This window comes from Eptatretus burgeri, chromosome 8 (assembly GCF_056783735.1).
Source record: "Eptatretus burgeri isolate ZD-2024b chromosome 8, Ebu_testis_v1, whole genome shotgun sequence".
In the NCBI taxonomy this organism is placed as follows: domain Eukaryota; kingdom Metazoa; phylum Chordata; class Myxini; order Myxiniformes; family Myxinidae; genus Eptatretus; species Eptatretus burgeri.
The window spans coordinates 1,845,444-1,865,720 of NC_140968.1; the positions used below are offsets into that span (position 1 = coordinate 1,845,444).

Genomic DNA, 20,277 nt, shown 5'->3' on the forward strand with positions numbered 1-20,277 from the left:
TAGTCTTATTAAGATGATATGTAGTCTTATTAAGATGATATGTAGTCTTATTAAGATGATACGTAGTCTTATTAAGATGATACGTAGTCTTATTAAGAAGACACGTAGTCTTATTAAGATGATATGTAGTCTTATTAAGATGATATGTAGTCTTATTACGATGATACGTAGTCTTATTAAGATGATATGTAGTCTTATTAAGATGATATGTAGTCTTATTAAGATGATATGTAGTCTTATTAAGATGATACGTAGTCTTATTAAGATGATACGTAGTCTTATTAAGATGATACGTAGTCTTATTAAGATGATACGTAGTCTTATTAAGATGATACGTAGTCTTATTAAGATGATACGTAGTCTTATTAAGATGATACGTAGTCTTATTAAGATGATATGTAGTCTTATTAAGATGATATGTAGTCTTATTAAGATGATATGTAGTCTTATTAAGATGATATGTAGTCTTATTAAGATGATATGTAGTCTTATTAAGATGATATGTAGTCTTATTAAGATGATATGTAGTCTTATTAAGATGATATGTAGTCTTATTAAGATGATACGTAGTCTTATTAAGATGATACGTAGTCTTATTAAGATGATACGTAGTCTTATTAAGATGATACGTAGTCTTATTAAGAAGACACGTAGTCTTATTAAGAAGACACGTAGTCTTATTACGATGATACGTAGTCTTATTAAGATGATATGTAGTCTTATTAAGATGATATGTAGTCTTATTAAAATTGTATGTGGTGTTATTAAGATGACATGCAGTCATATTAAGATGACATGTAGCCTTATTAAGATGATATGTAGTCTTATTAAAATGGTATGTAGTCTTATTAAGATGGTATGTAGTCTTAAGATGGTATGTAGTCTTAAGATGGTATGTAGTCTTATTAAGATGATATGTAGTCTTAAGATGGTATGTAGTCTTAAGATGATATGTAGTCTTATTAAGATGATATGTAGTCTTATTAAGATGGTATGTAGTCTTATTAAGATGATATGTAGTCTTAAGATTGTATGTAGTCTTATTAAGATGATATGTAGTCTTATTAAGATGATATGTAGTCTTATTAAGATGACATGTAGTCTTATTAAGATGGTATGTAGTCTTATTATGATGATATGTAGTCTTATTAAGATGGTATGTAGTCTTAAGATGGTATGTAGTCTTATTAAGATGGTATGTAGTCTTATGAAGATGACATGTAGTCTTATTAAGATGGTATGTAGTCTTATTAAGATGGTATGTCGTCTTATTAAGATGGTATGTAGTCTTATTAAGATGGTATGTAGTCTTATTAAGATGGTATGTAGTCTTATTAAGATGACATGTAGTCTTATTAAGATGGTATGTAGTCTTATTAAGATGGTATGTAGTCTTATTAAGATGGTATGTAGTCTTATTAAGATGATATGTAGTCTTATTACGATGATATGTCGTCTTATTACGATGATATGTAGTCTTATTAAGATGACATGTAGTCTTATTAAGATGGTATGTAGTCTTATTAAGATGGTATGTAGTCTTATTAAGATGGTATGTAGTCTTATTAAGATGGTATGTAGTCTTATTACGATGATATGTAGTCTTATTAAGATGATACGTAGTCTTATTAAGATGGTATGTAGTCTTATTAAGATGACATGTAGTCTTATTAAGATGGTATGTAGTCTTATTAAGATGGTATGTAGTCTTATTAAGATGGTATGTAGTCTTATTAAGATGACATGTAGCCTTATGAAGATGACATGTAGTCTTATGAAGATGAAAGTGGTGACAGACTTGTTTGGAAACAGTTGGGGCTGATGATTCCTTTTGATTGGTTGCACAGGTGTTGTGAGCAGTTGGAGTCGGAAAGGCAGGAGTTGAAGCTGGGACGATGGATGCCGGATGCAGACAGAGATGGCGAGAGAGCACGAGCGTTTCGTACAGCGAGCCAGTAGTTAAGAGACATGTGCACCGAAGATCATTGCAAGGGAGCAGAATTTATGTTCATGAAAGACTCCATTTTGCTGGATTGCTGGAAATGTTCTGTGTTTTGTCATTAAGGTTGTCAGAGATTTGCATGTGGGTTCATGGTATTTTGACTGTTCTAACCAAATGGAACAGCATTTGTGCACACAAAGTACGAGTACATGGTGCAGGCTGAAGACATGTGCAGCCAATGAGAGGCATCTTGCATAGATGTTGAAAAGGGTTGGATCGAGAGACATGTGCTGGAGTTAGAAGACGTGGGCATCAGATGTTGCGTGTGGTCGTTGGGAGTGTTTTCTATTGTAAATGCAGGTGGAGAGCTGAGCTCAATAAGCTGCGACATAAGCTAGAGTGAGAGATGGCACAGAAATCCCAGGAACCGAACCAAGAACGATGTCACCAGGTGTGCATGACATCAAAATGCACTCACAGCACCTTTTCCTATCGACACCGCATGTAGGAACCTGTACAGTCCCGTACCTAGAATTGCCAGGTGCTGCACCACTGTGCTCTTTGGCATCGGTATTGTCAAAATGGCGCATGGAAGGTGGAGAATTCAATTAAGCTTCATCGTCAGCACGACAGGTTTTTGAACAAATAACCAGAATCTCCATTTGTTTGAAAAATATTTTAAATTATATTTTCAGATGACCCCAGTGAGTGACAACCACCAGCGAGTGACAACCACGAATGGGCGACAAGGTGAAGATGTATAAAGTGCTTTGTGCAAACTACCTTTGAGAGGTATGTACATGGGATCATAGAAATGATGTTTATTTAAAAGGATTGTTTGAAACATAGTTTGAGAAACAATAATCACATACTGGAGTCAACACACACACACACACACAAACAATCAGCTGGAAGAAGCAATTACTGCTCTCTGGAGACAATGTGGAAGGTCGTACGTGGACGCATCTCCCATACTACAGTGGGGCTTGAGAGCAACTTATGGAAGAGATTATACTGTGTGTGCGTGTGTGTGTGTGCAGGTGCGTGTGTAGGTATAATCCACATGTGCAGGTGAAACTACATGTTCTCATATGACATACAGGGTTTCAAAGGAAGCGTGGGAAGAAAATTACATAAAGAAGCATGTATGCCATAAAACACACACACACACACACACACACACACACACACACACACACACACACACACACACACACACACACACACACACACACACACACACACACACACACACACACACACACACACACAGAATCCCCCTTCCTGTGAGACACCAGGATAACAGTTTACAGCTGAGCCAAGATTCAAACCCAGGCACGATGGCTCAGAGGTGAGTGTGCGTACCTCTCGATTTAGGCCATCCTGCCAGCCTGAGAATACAAGGAAAACAAATTCTTTCCAAAAGGTATACTTCTACCACCAGGTGGTTTTCATCAAGGACTTGAAACGCAAGTCCTTATAATGTTGAGACCAATAAGTGACCATTTCATGTCACTATATCTCGATGGTTGAAATGTTGGACCTCAGCCGTGCCTTTGTGCAAGCTTGAACAATAAAGTTGGTTTCTGATCCTTTTTTGTCAATGATGACCCTTCCAAAGTACAACCATTCATTTGCTGAGACGATCACAATTTGATCTTGGAAAGGAAACGGAAGATTGTTAGGGCAGAAAGTTCCAATAGGAAAGCTAATTTTATGATGTCTTGTCAATCACTTTTATGGATGAATAAGAATTTTATCTGAGAGATGGATTTTATTTTCCATCTTAACAAACAAACAAACAAAAAAAAAATCAACTGAAATATTTCATTGAACTGATGTTTCTTGAGTTTTGAAAAACCTCGATGTGAAATTCTCGTAAAAATCAAAACGGAAGAGTTTAAACGTGGAGTCCGTGCTCAAAACACCGGGAAACCATCCAGGATCAACGCAACTTCCTTTGGTGCTGCCAATGAAACCACCGATGAACCAAATGTGTCGCTCAGTGGATACCAGGAGCCACCTTCAAGACAAGATCGCAGTGATGGATGGGGTGGAATTGCCATTTGGTTTCGCGATATGCTCCAGGTTCAACGTCATCAGAACCTGGAACCTCCTGACCTGGAAGGAAGTCACTGTGAAAACACATGCTGGAAACCCACTGATTGGTGCTGTGTATCGCCCCGGTTCCCTGCCTGGAACTGAAAGTCGTCTTATTAACTACTTGTCTGACAATCTGGATTCTGTCATCCAAACCACTGGTTCAGATCGTGTGATGATTCGAGGTGATTTCAATGTTCATCACGAGGAGTGTTTAGGTAGCAAGTCCCCAACTGACAGATCTGGAATTGCATGCTCCAACTTTTGTCTGACGCATGGCTTGTACCAACTGGTGAAAAGTCTACCCGTGGAGATAATTTACTGGACTTGGTCATCGTTGACTCTGCTGCTTATGACATCACAAGCGTGAAGGCCAACGTTGGAACTTCTAACCATAGCTCAGTGGAGATCATCTTCAAAAAGCCACCAGTCTTGGAGAAACCACATCAACGGCGATTATGGGATTACAAAAAAGCAAATTTGGAATCCCTAAAGGCAGCATCTGCACAGCAGGGCATGGGATCAAGCCCTAAACACTGGAGATCCTGATGTAACTTGCAACAACATCGAGACGATCATCAAGGTCGGCATAAAGAAATTTATTCCCCAAATAGAGGTCACTGTTCTTCTGACCGATATTCCCTGGTTTACTGAGGCTTGTCGAATGACTGGTGAAGATGTCTGTCTGGCATATCCCAACTGGAGCAAGAGCCCATGTGGTGTTACCCGTGACGGTCTGAGAAGGGCAAGGCAGGACTATCAGAAAGTGGAGAAGGAGGCAAAAAGACAACACTTCCAGGCGACAAAAGCTCCACTGACCTCTGGAGCAAGCAAACCACATGATTGGTGGTGGGCAGTGAAGAGATTACAAGGGAAAGGATGACATTCTAGTGTCCCAATATTGCAGAAGGATGGTCAGACCTTTGCCACTTCCCAGGAGAAAGCGGACATCTTCTGCGATCATTTTGCATCAAAGTGTACAATTGGTTCCGCTGAAAATGGCGCTCCCGATCTCACAGCTCGCTCCAACATTCACTTGGACACCGCAACGTTCCGGCCTTGGGACATCAGACGGATCCTGCAGAAGCTAGACATAAATAAGGCGTCTGGACCTGATGGAATTGGAAATAGAGTTCTCAAAGAGTGTGCATCAGTCCTTGCCATACCTTTTTTTGCCAAACCGTTTCGTTTCTGCTTTAGCCGTGGCCACTTCCCTTTCTCCTGGAAGATAGCCAATGTAGTGCCATTGCAAAAGAATAATTTTTGCTCTGTTCCAGACAATAATAGGTCCATTAGTCTCATAAGCTGAATCAGCAAGGTTACGGAGAGAGTCGTCAACACCACACTGAGGAAACATCTAATGGAAATGACCTCATCAGCGACAATCAGTTTGGCTTCCGTCCTGGTCACTCAGCCTCCGAGTTCCTCACCTTTCTGAGTCATGAGTGGATGTCTCGTCTCAACAGACATCAGGAGGTAACAATTGTAGCACTCGACATCAAAGCTGCTTTTGATGAAGGATGGCACAAGGGATTGCTGGTCAAGCTGGTTGCTAATGGAGTTGGAGGTCAGTTGTTGCAGTGGTTATCCAGCTACTTGATGGACAGACGTATTCAGGGTGTGGGTAATGGCCAAACATCCAAACCAACTCCAATTAATGCATCAGTACCTCAAGGATCAATTATTGGGCCCACCTTGTTTCTGGTCTGCATTAACGATCTGTGCGACAACCTGCATAACCCTACCTGCCTCTCTGCTGATGATGGTACCATCGACTGCCTACGGGATGACGTGAATGCCACCATTTTTCTGAGAGAAGACCTGCAGAAAATCTATGAGTTGGGACAGAAATGGAACGTCCTGTTTGCTACCGAGAAACGCGAAGTTATGTCTCTCGGTAGACGACTACGAAGTGAGCATCCTCCAGAGTTCTTCATTGGTGGCAAGCCTTTGCAGCATGTATACGAGTTTGACATACTTGGAATCAGGTTCTCCCAGAGCTTGAGTTTTCCAGTCTCATGTGAACTCCATTGCCGTTATAGCTGGACAAAGAGCGAGTGCCTTTCGCAGTATTGCTCCACACTTGGATCCGCTTGGCCGAGCCCAAGTGCACAAAGCCCATGTCCTGAGCACAATGGAATATGCTCCCCTCGTATGGATGTCTGCAAGTGCCGTGTATCTTAAAAAGCTGGATGACGTGTAACATCGTGCTGTACGTATCATCAAGGCCCCTCCACAGGAATTCAACATCGATCCCCGACCACACAGAACTGCAGCAGGTCTGGGTCTGATGTATAGACTGCATACAGAAGAAGTTCCAGCACTTCTGAAGACCATGCTACCTCCATCATGGATTCCATCAAGGTTCACCAGAACAAGTGCTTCCTTCGGAAGCTATGCTGTGCAGCGTCTAACTGGCAAGACGGAGAGTGGCCACCAGTCACTTGTTCAGTATGACCGCTCCTATATGCCCACAATAATACCAGTGTGGAACAGTTTACCAGATGCCACTGTCGATCACCCAATAGCATCCAGGATTACTGGAGGAAGGAGACAAGTTTGAAAGTTTGAAAGTTCAAAATATCACGAGCCGTTGGTTCAGATGGGAATGTTAAACAGGCAAGGCAATGTTGGGCAAGGAAATCTACAAATGCTGAGTACAATATAAAGATTGAATATATATATATATATATATATATTTTTTTTTTTTTAAATTGAGTTTAGTGAAAGCTCAGTCAGAACATAAACTTGTGCCTGATTGAATTGCCACTGTTGTGCAACGAAATTATCCCTTTAAATGGAGATTATTCCATAGTGCCCTCCCAGTATAAAGGAAACACCCTTGATTATAAATATACTATAACAATCGGGGATACCAACAAAATCAGATGAACAACATACAAGATCATCACGTGGATTGTGCTTTGGCATCATCCAATGCTTGAATCCATGAAAACATTAAATCGGTAATATTCTATTTGATAACGCGCTCGAGATTTGTTTTTATTGCACAAGGTACAAGGTTCATAATGGAGCTGCCACACACAAACACATGGACATACTGACGACACAAACACTTAACACAGCCAATGAATGAGGGGGGGGGAGTGCCGTCACTTCCCAGGATACTCTGGGTACCTGCAGTGACGTCACAACGTTGGCGCCACTTTTCTCACCGCACTCAATGGGGGCATTTCCTCCTCTCCATGGAGGCCAACTGATGGGGATTGTCCGTGCTCTATCCTTTTAAATGCTGAGCATCAAAACAAGGAAGCGGCACATGTGTTCTAAATTAAGTCTTTGGGATGACTCGGCCAGGGTTTGAACCACCGACCTCCCGGACTCGGAGCGGACGCTCGAACCATTACACCACCGAGTCTGGTAGATTGTGTCAAATCTGGGGATGTTGTTGCAGCTCTTGTGTATTACTAGGCAGAGGTCGGCTTTTCCACAACTCCTGGTCCATGTTCCTCGAGCTGTTCAAAGGCGTTCATGTCAGGACTCTGTGGTGCCCACAAAATAATCTGCCGTCCATTTGGTATTCGTCCAGGTGGCGTTGGTTCTGCACGTATGGCATGTGGTACCATCTTCCTGCATTAAATGTGTTCCATCATGCAAGATGCCTGCCTCGTATCAGGGTAAGAGCTTTTCTTGTATACCAGCAAAGCGGTTTGCAGAACGGAACACATTTTCCAGTTTTTGCAGGTGTTGCAGCAATTCTGTGAACACTTGAACATTCCTGGTGGGAAAAATGTAATGAGGGTCCTTTCACCTGGGAATTCGTCAAATTTGTCCCACTTGAAAGAGATGAGAGGTGGTTGTGGGGAAAACCCATCAGGCGGTTTTTAGGATTGTTGGCAATAGCTTGAAGTTCCTGTGGATGATGTTATTGACTCAAAGGTTGATGGGATATTGGGATGGTAGATCAATGTGAACGGGATCCTTTAAGTTTTTTTTTCTCAAAAGGTTGTAAATCCGATTGTTTGTCAGTGTTGCTGGCACGCCTTGGTGCATGGGCCATAATGGAGGTGGGAAAGGGATTCTCGGCAAACAACTTTCACATTTCATTTGATTTTGATTTGAAGTCGGAATTCTGCGCAGATGGCAAAGCTTGAGGAACTGGGAATACGTAATGGAAATTTTGACGTGAGAGGATGAATATAGAAGGTAGTTGTGTGAATCCGTGGGTTCATAATGGACAGCAAGTGGAAAGTCCATCCTCTGACCAAATTAGTAATGTCGAGAAAGGTGACACAGGTACTCGAAATGTCCCATGTGAAATCGAGTACTGCAGGGTGGAAGGAATTGACGAAGGCAATAAACCGTTCAAGGTCATCTCTGTTAGAGCATACGGCACCGGTGCAGGTGTCTATGCAGCAACCAGAGAATTCTGGTGTTGGACCATCAAACTGATTGAGAATGTTGTTGCTCATTGGACCGATAAAAATATTTAGAGCTGGAACCCATTTTGGTACCCACGGCTACAATATAGGTCTGCTGGTATAACTCCCTGGCAGAAGAAAGGTAACAATTACATGAGAAGGGAAAAACAGACGCGTGGAACATGGAAGGAAAATCTTTTAGAGTTACTTTAGACTTTAAGCACTGGCTAACACAAGCCCAAATAGGAATCCCACCTGACAGCACGGGTTGGTGGATGTTAAAGATCCCATTGTATCCTTCACGAAGAGTAGGCGAGCTATCACTGGCAGTCAAAACAAATTCCAAATTCCTACCCTAACTACTGCTGGGAAGGCAATGGCAAACCACACACTATAACCCTTGCCAGGAAACTGCCGTAGCAGGACCGACACTGTAACAGAGTACGGTACATCAGAATCCACAGAACATCAGCCCTAATGATTAATACTCTTAAATTCTGGCTCAACCTCAATTTAATTGTTTGATAAGCACAGCCAATCCTCACTGGGTATACCTATCTAAATATACTGCCGAGCGATTACAGTACCCCAAATACACACATACCAAATAGTCAATTTATGCAGCATCTCGGACAAGCACAGTAATCTATTGGACAACACGTGGAAGGATAAGCCATCATGTAGACCGTGCATATGGAATGTGGAAAGAAGAACGAGTTTGTGTGATGCAGGTGGTCGAGCAGCTGACGGAGGAGTGCTCACAAGCTGCAGACCGAGTGAGGCAGGAGTTTGCTGACTACCTTGTCTCCAACGAATAGGAGAACTGGTCGCTCCAAGTCCAGGTAGATGAGATGCATGCATTGCAAAGGGCTGAGACAAAGTGGCTGGCGCGGTGAAAGGTGGAAGAACGAGGCGAGACATCTGTTAAAGCTGGTGAATGTGCAGGACCACTTGGGCTTTCTTTACAAGAGCAAATGATTCGTTTATCCATGGCTGTCGTCTCTCTGTTACAACTGAGGAAACAGTGACAAATGAAACATCAATTATTTAATTAGAATTAAATATATTATATGTATAAATAAATGTGTGCAGCATCCCTCTCTCTTGCATTCTCCCTCTCATACTTGTCATCTTCTTTGTCACATAATGGCTCATGATTTACCCAAACATTATTGCATCATAGGAGAACACTGGCAATCTCCTACCTCCTAACACCTGTGTAATGTTTTCCTATAAAAAAAAAAAAAATTTGCTCTGTAGACATTGTCGAGGTAAACACTGTAGACATTTTCAAAATTTAGAATTATTCTTACTCAGATTTCAACATCGCTGCAATGTTATTTGAACTTTATTTATGTAATACTAGAAAGCTGTTCACCACTATCTCTGTCATTGTAAGGGTCCCAATAGAGTGTGGAATATTTAGGGAGTTTGCCAGGAATGTCCTTCGACAGTATAATGGCAGGGACGCGTGGAAATTCTACATAATGTTAAATGTGACCAAGTCCTCAACCCTTTTCTTCTTCAAGCCCTCAATGCTCCCAACCCTCCACACAAGTTTGCAAACCCCTTCCCAACCCCCCCCCCCAAACAGTCCAACTCGATACTCCACAACTTCTTCTTCAAATCCTCAACCACCCCCACCTTCCAACCCCAAAGTCTTCAACACTCCCCCAAAAGCTTCAACTCACCTTTCCCAACTGTGTTCCTTCTCTGCCCTCCCCCAAACCTCCCCACCCCAACTCCAACTTTCCATCCTCCAGTTCTCTCTTTCTTCTTCAAGTCCTCAACCCCCCAACCCCCAAATGCAAGTCCACATAACAGTCACTAAGTGTTCAGACTGCTAAGGTTTCATGGTGAAGTAAATCAATGAAAAGGAAATTATTCGTTTGATGGAATTGAATGAACGAGTACGTGCCCGTACGTGCAAAAAAAAATAATAATAAAAAAAAACTTTCAAACCGCAAGCCAGAAACAACAACCACACAGGCCGTTCCTTCGCTCTCGCATGGCCGTACGTGCAAACCCCCCCCCCCTCCCCCCCAAAAAATACTTTCAAACAACCACACGGGCCGTTCCTTCGCTCTCGTGAACGACGACTGGATTGGGGCATTGTGTTTATCTATAAATGCGCATAAGAAATCGAGAAATTATTAGAATACAGTAAGTCATCACTATCTGGAAGTGGTGCGTGCCCGTACGGAATGTTCACATGCATTCCACGAATTATCACTTGTATTGAAGTAACAACTGCTGTGATACTTACACACACAGAGTTAATTACAATCCAAATTAAAATCAAGTTTATCTCCATCTTTGCTTGCCATGACATTCGCTGCCATTGACCATTGCCACTCCTATACCATGGTTACGAAGACACCGATCCCCCATCGCAACCGGCACGGCCCGTGACGTCATCGTCGGCCGGCCGCGCACCGGCCGACACAGCAATGTGTCTTGTCATTGGTTTGGTAAATAAATGGCCATAACTTTGGAAACACTTGTCCGATTAATATCAAACCTTGAAAAGGCACATCCTCAGGTCCCCAGCAATATAGCTGGCAAGTTTCAATTAGATCGGACCAGTGGTTGTCGAGAAACAGCGGTCTCTCTCTCACACACACACACACACACACACACACACACACACACACACACACACACACACACACACACACACACACACACACACACACACACACACACACGATTGCTGGAATTATAGAAATAACTTGTAGTTTTTTTTAATTCTGGTAGACACTACTAACTGTTAAGACTGATAAGGTTTTCGGGAAAGTAAATCGACAGAAAGGTAGTTATACATTGACATAATTGACTGAATAGTTTGTGGTCACATTTCTTCTTCTTTTTTTTTTTTTTTTTTTTACTTCTGGTCGGTGTGCTTACCAGCAACGCCGAGCATATACACCAAGTGTGCAATAAAAATGAATAGAAATCAAAATTGCATGACGATCAATCAATATTTGTAAACCTCTGCACGCACTGTCTGGACCCAAGAGCTCTTAAATGAGAAATTATTCAGCATTGCACGTGCTGTGGTTTCCACTTTTACCCCGTTCAGATGCAAACCGGAAACTTGCATTAATACACAGAAAGATAGACTGGTAAAAGGAACCTGGCATTACCGGGTTGCTCTTCCCACCCCTTCCCCCCGCTCCTCCCTCATCCCACCCCTGCCTCCTCCCAACCCACCCCCTCCCTCTGGACTCTCACCTCACTGCTTCCCCTCCCTCCTCAAAAACTCTTCCCCTGCCTACTCCCACCCAACCCCACCAACCTCCCTCCAGACTCCCATCTCCACCCTTCCCCTCCCTCCTCACACAAAGCAATGTTAACATTATTTTTGTACAAACTCCTCTTTCACCCTTGAGAGTTTTGTTGCTCGATGAGCAGTAAAATACCTTTAAATCGATGTGTAGGTTGTGTTCGTACTGTTTTTGGTTTTTGACTAATCAGCAATTAGCCCATTTGAGAGGTCATGCGACTCCTTTGCCAAACTCACTGATCATTGAAACGTCTTAATGAAGTTATTTTTCACATCCGATACCACATTTGTGTCACCGACGGTGAATAAAGCATTTTTAACCAGGTTTTTGGGGAAAATGAATAATTAAAATAAAACCCGCTTTCATCGATTCCTACCAACCTCTAACTTGCCACGTGTCATGTCAAAATCTGGCCCCTGAAGGACAAATTCATCGACATAGCTGAAATAAGTCATGGTATCCATGTTTATCCTCATCGCCATGTAATGAATCTGCGGTGTGTTCAGTTACAAAGTTTCTTGAGGAGCACTCGCCAAGTGGTTTAAGCACTCAAGCAAGCACTCCATTAGAAAGCGTTAATAAGGAACGGCTAGCTTGGCAAGCACGAGCAAGCTGATTGGTAACTGAACACACCACTGCACATCTCGACAGCATAAAGTACACACAAAATGATAACAAAAGGACAGTATTTTAATTGAATATGTCAAATATTAATTATGAATGTTTTCGTTGTGATGAATGAACAACAGCTCGTTGTTCAGTTTCGATGTGTTGTTTTAATTTTTTTAATGTACATAAACTCTGACGTGATGTTGAGTGTACGAAAGTGTACATTTCATATAACTTTAAAGTGTACGTGTACATAATAAATATCTCTTGGAAATTTCCCCGGCCTCCCAACTAATTTATTACTTATGGAGGAATTTCACTACCAAGTCCATTTTCATCATCTCTAATGTTTATTTACTTCACATAATATGTCAATTACATGTCCATCAGTTTGTTTATAAGCCTTGAACAGTGGGGCAAAACCAAAAGTTTCTTTTCTAATTAAAAGTTTCACTATTTTCTTTCCTATGAATTATGAGAACGTTTCATTGGGTAGCGCATAATAGACCGCTGCCACAATCGCTGCAAACAAACCATGCATACCTCATTTCCTCTACATGAGTAGTGTCAAAAGGGAGGTGTTTGATGAAGTAATACGTCCCATTTCTTAAAGTAGAAAATTTTGCTCGCTTACGCTCACTCATATTTCTCCTTTTCAAACTGGAACATATTACTTCGTAAAACACCTCCATTTTGACACTTCTTTCCTGCCGGGGGGCTTTGCCTTCCTTTTATAGGATCATTTCTTTAACCATATCGAGTCGTCAAATAGAGATCCCATAAATATTTGTTTATGTTTTATTTTCAGGAATAATAAACTTAATTTTCTTATAACACTCAAGTATTACCTGAACTTGGTTCCCGGTTTAAATATCTTAGTTGAGCAGAGATGAAAAAAATGGCATCACTCTCTTAAGGGTCTTGTCTGAGCACATCATTTCAGGAAAATGACTGTCTGAGAAAATTACCAAGTTGAGTCAGACAGACTTACTCCACTCTTCCTTTTCCTGTTTTTCAACCGCACCCAGTATGTCTCCAAAATACTGTCAGACTGTGTTTCACTTCCTCAAAATACTTTTTGCTTTATAAAGCTGCATTTCTCTCACTGGAAAACATTTTGACCCAATTTGAAATGAACAACAACTTGCTTCATGACCATCTTTCCTCTGATGGAGAATATAACGACCCATCACAACATTGGTAAGTTTCATACACGATTAAACTGTTCATGAAAGTTTTGTATATGATTAATTCCTCAACAAATTAATTCCTCAACAAATTAATTCCTCAAAAGTGTGTGTGTTTGTGTGTATATATATATATATATATATATATATATATATATATATATATATATATATATATATATATATATATATATATATATATATACAGAATACATGTGTATATATATATATATATATATATATATATATATATATATATATATATATATATATATATATATATATATATATATATATATATACAGAATACATGTGTATATATATATATATATATATATATATATATATATATATATATATATATATATATATATATATATATATATATATATATATATATATATATATATATACAGAATACATGTGTATATATATATATATATATATATATATATATATATATATATTCAGGTATGTATACATATGTGTGTGTTTGTGTATGTGTATGTATTGTTAAGTATGGCTTCCTTCTTGGAACTTTGGTGCAGTAATTGGTCATTTTGATTGTATACGATTAACTATATAACGAATTATTTATTTTCCTTTTTATTACAGCATTTCAAACTTACTCAGACTAGGTGGATGGCTATGCTAATGATCTCCACAAGGAATGGGAAGCTCTGAATGACGTCCTGCCAAAAATTCAGTTCGTTCGTCAAGAATTTCACGACCTAAATCTTCTTCTTCTCTCGCTGCTCCCATTAGGGGTCGCCACAGCAGATCAACCGTCTCCATTTCGCTCTATCCTCCACATCTTCCATTGACACTCCAACCACCCGCATGTCCGCCCTCACCGTATCCATGAACCTCTTCTTTGGCCTTCCTCTACTCCTCCTGCCTGGCGGCTCCATCTTCAGCATCCTTCTCCCAATATAGTCCGCTTCCCTCCTGTGCACATGTCCAAACCATCTCAATCTCGCCTCTCTCACTTTGTCTCCAAACCGTCCTTCCTGCGCTGTCCCTCTAATATACTCATTCCTTATCCTGTCCATCCTTGTCACTCCCAACGAGAATCGCAGCATCTTTTGCTCTGCCACCTCCAGCTCCGCTTCCTGTCTTTTTGTCAGCGCCACCGCCTCCAAACCATACAACATAGCTGGTCTCACTACCGTCTCATACACTTTCCCCTTAACTCTTGCAGCTACCCTTCTGTCACAAATCACTCCTGCAACTCTTCTCCACCCACTCCATCCTGCCTGCACTCTCTTTTTCACTTCTCTCCCACACTCTCCGTTACTTTGGACAGTTGATCCCAAGTATTTAAATCCATCCACCTTCCCCACCTCAACTCCTTGCAACCGCACCATACCACCACCCTCCCTCTCATCTACGCACATGTACTCCATCTTACTCCTACTGACTATCATTCCCCTTCTCTCCAGTGCGTACCTCCACCTCTCGAGGCTCGCCTCAGCCTGCTCCCTACTCTCCCTACAGATCATGTCATCCACGAACATCATAGTCCATGGAGACTCCAGTCTGATCTCGTCTGTCAACCTGTCCATCACCATTGCAAACAGAAAAGGGCTCAGAGTCGATCCTTGGTGCAATCCCACTTTTACCTTAAACCAGTCCGTCATTCCTACCGCACACCTCACCGCTGTCACACTGTCCTCATACACATCCTGCACAACCCTCACATACTTCTCCACCACTCCCGACTTCCTCATACAATACCACAACTCCTCTCTTGGCTCCTCTCACAATGACCTAAATATATGTATTAATAACCTCCCTCCAAGATGGACATCACAGAATTTACCAAATGTTTCAACATTCTTTGAAGATTTACGTGAAAGTTATTACACATTATAAAATACGTTGATGTTAAATGAGTCTGCCCGTTTTCTCAAACACGCTGTTTATTCTCTTCAACTCTATGTTGGCTGCTTTTACAGTGTCAATCATGAAAAAAGCACAGATATGTTGCCTGTTGTTCCAAACAGTCATCAGAGACTTCCCCAGGTAATTAATTATTCATCTCTCTGGCTGAAACCAATGTATGACAGTTAGGATATATTTATCTATTGACAATACGATATACTCCGACATGTGTAGATATTTTAATGTGTAATATATTGTACGTTTTAAGTATTAATTATATCTGTTTGGCTTATAATTATTTAATTGTAAACTACAAGAAGAGAATAAAGGGAAAAGAAAGGGGAAGTGTGCCCTCACCAACAACCCACCCCTCCCCCATCCCACCCCCTGCGTGTGTGAGGAAGGGTGAAGAGTGTGGGCACACAAGAGGAGGGGGTGATGGGGTATATGGGTGTGGCTTTCGTTGTTGTGGCTTGTGTGGGTGGAGACAAAGAAGGGGGCAGAATGAATTTTTTAATTAAATAAACGTGTTGTGTGTGAGAAACTAATAAACTAATCATTGTATGAGGGAGTATGGATGTGGTGTATGGGGATGTGACCTGTGAGGGTGGAGTGAATTTATTTATTTATCTTTGTCTTTTGTAATTCTCATTATGAACCTAAAATCTCTTCTCCTATTAAATCATATAATTTATAAATCCAAGGAACTGTATTTATTGCATCAACGATTTTAAAAAGTTCATTTGTCAATTGCTTTGTATAACCTTTTTTTTTTAAATGTGATTTCCACCGATACATTCTTATGACATCACCAATCTTAAACTTTGGATTTCTCAGATTAATCTCCCCTTTCATATTATAATTTTGTATACGTTTCTGATGGTTTGAATTTTGTGGAGGAATGGACCACATTGTTGTAATTATCTACAATGTCCTGACTTAAAGATAACCATTGTTGAGAACTGAGTTGAGCGATTTTTTTTTTATATATATATATATATAGTCTGTCTCTTAAAGTGCCATTAAAACGCTCAAAAACAACCACTTTTTCTTCATTAAAGGTGCTGTATAATGTAATCCCATTATCTTTAAGAAAATTCATAAATGTTTTGTTATAGAACTCTGTTCCCTCTTCACTCCACAATTTTTAAAGTTTTCTCTTGCTTTAAGTAAATATCCGTTGGAAGGCAAACATAAGAGTATTCCCTCTTTTGTTTTTCAAAGGAACAACCCATGCGTATCTACTCCTCAAATCAATAATGGTTAATGCATACTTGTACCCTTTATCATTATTGAGTTGAATCAAGTCAGCAGACCAGATATAATCAACTTCTTTGGAATAAACCTTCCTTCTTTTAAATTTTGTGATTATTGCTTTATGTAATTCATCAGCTCATTTCTCTTCAATCTTAATGACATCATCGGAGCTTAATCGTGTTTTGATCACCAAGTCCAAGTCTCAATTTAGTAGGTATCTTCTACACGATGAACCTATGAACCTTTTCTCTCGAGGTTGGATTTCGTATCAAAAACAGATTATACAACATTTCTCGATCCGCTTCATGTTTTTCTTCCAACGTTGTGATATTTCCATCATCAATATCGTGCTTCATACACACGTCACCAACTCTGTTTTTATGTTTAGACCAAGGTTTAGGATTGTTAGCCTCATCTAATCTTTTATCCAAGTTTGTTCCCAGACCACAGAAAGAATACCCTCGTAGATGTAATTCCCCTAGTATTCCAGTTGTTGTAAATTTACTTCTTGATTAAAAACTTCTGTATATCTCCCCAACGTTTTTGTTTGGAGATGAATTTACTCTTTTTTTGTGCCACACACCAAACATATCCCTTTTTGTATAACCCTGTTATTTTTACTTTTAACAAAAGAGATATTTTTAATGTTGGTTTATTTTTACATTCGAGACCATAACTCAATGATTTATGAGAAAATTTCCTACAGAGTGCAAAAAACTTTTTTACTTTCCAACATATACATTTGAATCTTAATTTTTAAAACATAAAAGAATCCTTAGAAATGCCTTTACTCTCGCCTCCATTTATTTAAGAAAAAAAAAAAATGCAAAACCTTAACCAAATCCAATAACACCAACATCATCAATAATATAATATTTTCCTTCTTTCTCTTCTTTATCTCCACTTTCTCGTTTAAATCTACTCCCGGAAATCGATGTAAATACTCGCCCCATATATTGCTAATAGACTTGTCAATTCTTTGTTTTCCTCCTCAGTGCGTTGAGATCGATTTATTTTCCGTAATACCTACAATCTTTTCTCATCTCACTGGTTTCCATATTTTTATATTTATTCATTCTCTCCCTCTCGTCTCCCTCTCGTCTCTCTCGTCTCTCTCGTCTCTCCCGTCTCTCCCGTCTCTCCGTCTCTCCGTCTCTCCCGTCTCTCCCGTCTCTCCCGTCTCTCCCGTCTCTCCCGTCTCTCCCGTCTCTCCCGTCTCTCCCGTCTCTCCGTCTCTCTCTCTCGTCTCTCGTCTCTCTCTCTCCTCTCCCGTCTCTCTCTCTCTCTCTCTCTCTCTCTCTCTCTCTCTCTCTCTCTCTCTCTCTCTCTCCTCTCCCGTCTCTCTCTCTCTCCTCTCCCGTCTCTCTCTCTCTCTCCTCTCCCGTCTCTCTCTCTCTCCTCTCCCGTCTCTCTCTCTCTCTCCTCTCCCGTCTCTCTCTCTCTCTCCTCTCCCGTCTCTCTCTCTCTCTCCTCTCCCGTCTCTCTCTCTCTCTCCTCTCCCGTCTCTCTCTCTCTCTCCTCTCCCGTCTCTCTCTCTCTCTCTCTCTCTCCTCTCCCGTCTCTCTCTCTCTCTCTCTCTCTCCCGTCTCTCTCTCTCTCTCTCTCTCTCTCTCTCTCTCCTCTCTCTCTCTCTCTCTCTCTCTCTCTCTCTCTCTCTCTCTCTCTCTCTCTCTCTCCCGTCTCTCTCTCTCTCTCTCTCTCTCTCTCTCTCTCTCTCTCTCTCTCTCTCTCTCTCTCTCTCTCTCTCTCTCCTCTCCCGTCTCTCTCTCTCTCTCTCTCTCCCGTCTCTCTCTCTCTCTCTCTCTCTCCTCTCCCGTCTCTCTCTCTCTCTCTCTCTCTCCTCTCCCCTCTCTCTCTCTCTCTCTCCTCTCCCGTCTCTCTCTCTCTCTCTCCTCTCCCGTCTCTCTCTCTCTCTCTCCTCTCCCGTCTCTCTCTCTCTCTCTCCTCTCCCGTCTCTCTCTCTCTCTCTCCTCTCCCGTCTCTCTCTCTCTCTCTCTCTCCTCTCGCTCTCTCTCTCCTCTCGCTCTCTCTCTCTCCTCTCCCGTCTCTCTCTCTCTCTCTCTCTCTCTCTCTCTCTCCTCTCTCTCTCTCTCTCTCTCTCCTCTCCCGTCTCTCTCTCCTCTCCCGTCTCTCTCTCCTCTCCCGTCTCTCTCTCCTCTCCCGTCTCTCTCTCCTCTCCCTTCTCTCTCCTCTCCCGTCTCTCTCTCTCTCTCTCTCTCTCTCTCTCTCTCTCTCTCTCCTCTCCTCTCCAGGTCTCTCTCTCTCCTCTCCTCTCCCGTCTCTCTCTCTCTCTCCTCTCCCGTCTCTCTCTCTCTCTCCTCTCCCGTCTCTCTCTCTCTCTCCTCTCCCGTCTCTCTCTCTCTCTCCTCTCCCGTCTCTCTCTCTCTCTCTCCTCTCCCGTCTCTCTCTCTCTCTCCTCTCCCGTCTCTCTCTCTCTCTCCCGTCTCTCTCTCTCTCTCTCTCTCTCTCTCTCTCTCTCTCTCTCTCTCTCTCTGTCTCTCTCTCTCTCTCTCTCTCTCTCTCTCTCTCTCTCTCCTCTCCTCTCCCGTCTCTCTCTCACTCTCTCTCTCTCCCGTCTCTCTCTCTCTCTCTCTCTCCTCTCCCGTCTCTCTCTCTCTCTCTCTCCTCTCCCGTCTCTCTCTCTCTCTCTCCTCTCCCGTCTCTCTCTCTCTCTCTCTCTCCCGTCTCTCTCTCTCTCTCTCTCTCCCGTCTCTCTCTCTCTCTCTCTCTCTCCGTCTCTCTCTCTCTCTCCTCTCCCGTCTCTCTCTCTCTCTCTCTCTCCCGTCTCTCTCTCTCTCTCTCTCTCTCTCTCTCTCTCTCTCTCTCTCTCTCTCTCTCTCTCTCTCTCTCTCTCTCTCTCTCTCTCTCTCTCTCTCTCTCTCTCTCTCTCTCTCTCTCTCTCTCTCTCTCTCTCTCTCTCTCTCTCTCTCTCTCTCTCTCTCTCTCTCCCGTCTCTCTCTCTCTCTCCCGTCTCTCTCTCCTCTCCCGTCTCTCTCTCCTCTCCCGTCTCTCTCTCCTCTCCCGTCTCTCTCTCTCCTCTCCCGTCTCTCTCTCCTCTCCCGTCTCTCTCTCCTCTCCCGTCTCTCTCTCTCTCTCTCTCTCTCTCTCTCTCTCTCTCTCTCTCTCTCTCCCGTCTCTCTCTCTCTCTCTCTCTCTCTCTCTCTCTCTCTCTCTCTCTCTCTCTCTCTCTCTCTCTCCCGTCTCTCTCTCTCTCTCTCTCTCTCTCTCTCTCTCTCTCTCTCTCTCTCTCTCTCTCTCTCTCTCTCCTCTCCCGTCTCTCTCTCTCCTCTCCCCTCTCTCTCTCTCTCTCCTCTCCCGTCTCTCTCTCTCTCTCCCTCTCGTCTCTCTCTCTCTCTCTCTCCCGTCTCTCTCTCTCTCTCTCTCTCTCCCGTCTCTCTCTCTCTCTCTCCCTCTCCCGTCTCTCTCTCTCTCTCCTCTCTCTCTCTCTCTCTCTCTCTCTCTCTCTCTCTCTCTCTCTCTCTCTCTCTCTCTCTCTCTCTCTCTCTCTCTCTCTCTCTCTCTCTCTCTCTCTCTCTCTCTCTCTCTCTCTCTCTCTCTCTCCGTCTCTCTCTCTCTCTCTCTCTCTCTCTCTCTCTCTCTCTCTCTCTCTCTCTCTCTCTCTCTCTCTC

The 20,277-nt window shown here is 42.1% G+C and overlaps 1 protein-coding gene and 1 long non-coding RNA gene across 2 annotated transcripts in view; one reads left to right on the forward strand and one right to left on the reverse strand.

Annotated features, from left to right (window-relative positions):
• The first annotated feature begins 1,837 nt into the window (after nucleotides 1–1,837).
• On the forward strand, nucleotides 1,838–7,708 carry LOC147020908 (uncharacterized). The gene is made up of 3 exons (XR_015060669.1): nucleotides 1,838–2,393; nucleotides 2,638–2,734; nucleotides 7,593–7,708. It is a non-coding gene; the product is annotated as an uncharacterized LOC147020908 (long non-coding RNA).
• Nucleotides 7,709–8,607: 899 nt separating this feature from the next.
• The window catches only part of LOC147020909 (regulator of G protein signaling 9-like), a 73,991-nt gene continuing 62,321 nt past the window's right edge, over nucleotides 8,608–20,277 (reverse strand). Inside the window, exon 18 of the mRNA XM_085890561.1 lies at nucleotides 8,608–9,437. The gene's annotated coding sequence lies outside the window, so the exon portion shown is untranslated. The remainder of the gene's footprint in view (nucleotides 9,438–20,277) is intronic.